The sequence below is a fragment of the Nothoprocta perdicaria genome, unplaced genomic scaffold, assembly GCF_003342845.1.
Source record: "Nothoprocta perdicaria isolate Ctin4 unplaced genomic scaffold, notPer1 scaffold_16, whole genome shotgun sequence".
In the NCBI taxonomy this organism is placed as follows: domain Eukaryota; kingdom Metazoa; phylum Chordata; class Aves; order Tinamiformes; family Tinamidae; genus Nothoprocta; species Nothoprocta perdicaria.
Window position 1 is genome coordinate 4,304,621 of NW_020454760.1, and position 2,803 is coordinate 4,307,423.

Here is a 2,803-nt window from a genome sequence, read left to right on the forward strand (position 1 = left end):
ATATATGAGATATATATATATATGAATACTTGCAATCTAGCTAATATTTTATTTGAACATATTATCATCATTCAAGTACTTTGTTGGAGCTCCTACGCAGTAGTTCAACTCCGCCTGTACCYGACTGGCCGCACCAGTAGCTGAGTGTCTGCAGGTGACCTGCTCAGCCTTTCACCACACTTCCACTTTCAATACAGGCAAACACAAATTCTGCGCGTGTTGTGTATGTGTGTGGATGTATTCCACAGTTCCCACTTCCAGTCGCGACCACGAAGTGCAGAGCCACACAGCCGAGGGCAGCTCGGCAGGGAGCTCTCACAAATATTCAGCTGCAAACTTCCCGCCGTCACCCTCAGCATCCACAGTGCTCCTACTGCTCACGCCTACCAAAAGGAGATGTGTGTGTTTTTTCCTATTATTTTTATTTTATTCATCATGACGCTACGTGCGTTGGGGGTCGCGGGGGCTCCGCTCCGTCCCGCCGCGGCCGTTGGCCACGGCCGTTAGGGCGCCACGAGCCCCTCCCGCCCCCCGGCCGTGCTAACGGTTCTTCCCTGCCGTCATGGCGGGCCTGCCTCGCCCGGCCCTCTCTGCGGCCTCCTCCGCCGGGGGGGGGCCCTTCCCGCGGGTGGCGTTTAGGGGCAAACGATGGAAAAATAAAACGTGTTTTCATTTTTTATGTAGCGGCCCGTGCTGGCCCTGCCTCGCCTGCCCCGCAGCGGCGGGAGGCAGCGAGCTGCCCGCGCTCAGCGCCGCGGGGCAGGGCGGAGGCTCTGCCGAAGGCGCCTCCTTGGGGCCGGGAGGCGCAGGGCGGCGCGGCCGGAGCTGCCGGCCCGGCGGCCGCGGGGCAGCGCGGCTGGCGGGGCCCCGCGCCGCGCCGCGGGCACAGAGCTGCGCTCGGGTGGTTGGGCTGAGGAGCGCCGGGCTCCTCCTCCCCACAGCATTAGCGTGCACGCCCGGCTCTGTGACTGACTCGTCTCCCCGCGGCTCCGCTTTTATTTATTTTTTTTTTTTTCCCATTTTTCCCCCCCTTTCCGTGGGTACACACAGCGAGGAACGCACATGACAGCACTTCGCCGCGAGAGCCGGCGCATCGCTAGGAGGGCTGCGCTTCCACTCGGGGCTCGCACACGCACACACGCACACGCTGCTGCTGCTGCTGGAAGTCTCTCTGCACGGGGATTAGCAGCCGCCTCTTGCTCTTCCCGTCTCTCTCCCTTCTCCTTTTCCCTCTCCTTCTCCCCCGCTTCCTCCGGCGCTTCGCTGACGGACGGCGGCCGTGATAAGGTAAATGCGGGCTGCGCTGCTTGCTCGCGGGGCCGGGGCTGCCGCGGCCGCGGAGGCTCCGCTGCCCGCTGAGCCCCTTCCCCGCCGCTCGCGCTCCGGTGCCGCCGCCGCGGGAAGGCTCGGCGGGCCGAGGGCTGCTCTGAGCGGCCGCTCGGGCAGGGACCCGTGCGTGGCTACGCGGGGCGAGGGCAGGAGCAGCGCTCCCTCCGCGCATCACCCGAGTGATTTCACGCTGCCGCCGCGGCGCTCGTCGCCCCGCTGCTCGCCGCGGCCGTGCGGGCTCCCTCGCGCTGCCCGGGCCGCCGCTTGCCCCGCGCCCGCGCTCGGCCGCCTTTGCAGCCCGCTGCCCTTGTGCCGGCTGCGGGCTCCTCGTGCTGCACCGGGCGCCTCCGTGGCGGGGCTCTTATGTAACGAGGCTGCTGCGGCCCCGGGGGCGCGGAGGGAAGGGTGGCAGCGAGCCCGCTATCCAGGTGCGGCGCTGAGGGGACTTCTGTTTTTGGATCGTAGTGAAAAGTCACCGAGTAATTAATATTTATCCGGAAGCACCTCGGTTTCACACGTGGTTAGCCCCGCTTCATTCGCGGTGCTCTCCACCCTTAGCGGAGTGCCTGTGTCTAGGACCAACGTGTGCGCAGGAAGGAAAAAAAAAAACCCTGTTACTACTTTAGTAGTAATAGAAGTCCAAAACGGTGAGGGACGTATCTGACACCGTGTGAGTTGGGTCCCCTTGTGGCCCACCTGCAAATGGAGTTTGAAAGTGGTGCTTGCAGGGAGGGAGCGCGCTCGGGCGCCGGGCTGGGCTGCCTGTCGCCCACCTTTAAAGCGGCAACAGCCCTCGCGGGGCGCGTGGGGCAGCGCGGGCGCCCACGSGCTGCCCCCGCGCCTCGGAGACGGGCCGGGCGCAGCCGCTGCTSGGAGTTCACAACGGGAATCATTTAAGGCAAATGAGGAGATTCCAGCATCAGCAACGTAACASTCCCTTCTTCCGTATAGTTTGCTTGTCTGGGTGGTACTGTGTGTTTCCTCTCCTATTAGGTATTAGGTATTGGAAGTTAATGAACGTGTAACATCAAAATGTGCCGATTTTTAGAGAGGTAATTTGACAGTTTCAAACTAAAGGTGTAACAGTGTTTTTTTAATATATATATCTTCCTGAATTCAATTTATGTTTCTTTTCTTTTCTTTTTCTCATCAGAGCTATATATATAAAGTTATTAATACAGGACTCTTTCTGGTTTTTGTTTGTTTGTATGTTTGTTTTATGAGACAAACACTTATAAGTATGTGTGTRTATATRTATAATCTGTTTGGGTCAATGTTCTTGTTGAAAAGGAGGTGAATCTCAGTGCAGCCGGAGATAGCGATGTTGCCACCTAGAAATACAGAAAGAATGGCATGGATACTTGGTAAAATAATGTATTAAAGTCAATCCTGTAGCAAAGAGTGTTAAAAAGTATCCTACAGGCAGTATTGCCCTGTAATTTTTCACACAGGTTTCATACTATCCGGTAACTCT

General features: G+C 58.4%; 1 protein-coding gene across 1 annotated transcript in view; it reads left to right on the forward strand.

The window, feature by feature from the left end:
• Positions 1 to 1,223: 1,223 nt before the first annotated feature.
• The window catches only part of DLGAP1 (DLG associated protein 1), a 369,407-nt gene continuing 367,827 nt past the window's right edge, over positions 1,224 to 2,803 (forward strand). Inside the window, exon 1 of the mRNA XM_026035402.1 lies at positions 1,224 to 1,287. The gene's annotated coding sequence lies outside the window, so the exon portion shown is untranslated. The remainder of the gene's footprint in view (positions 1,288 to 2,803) is intronic.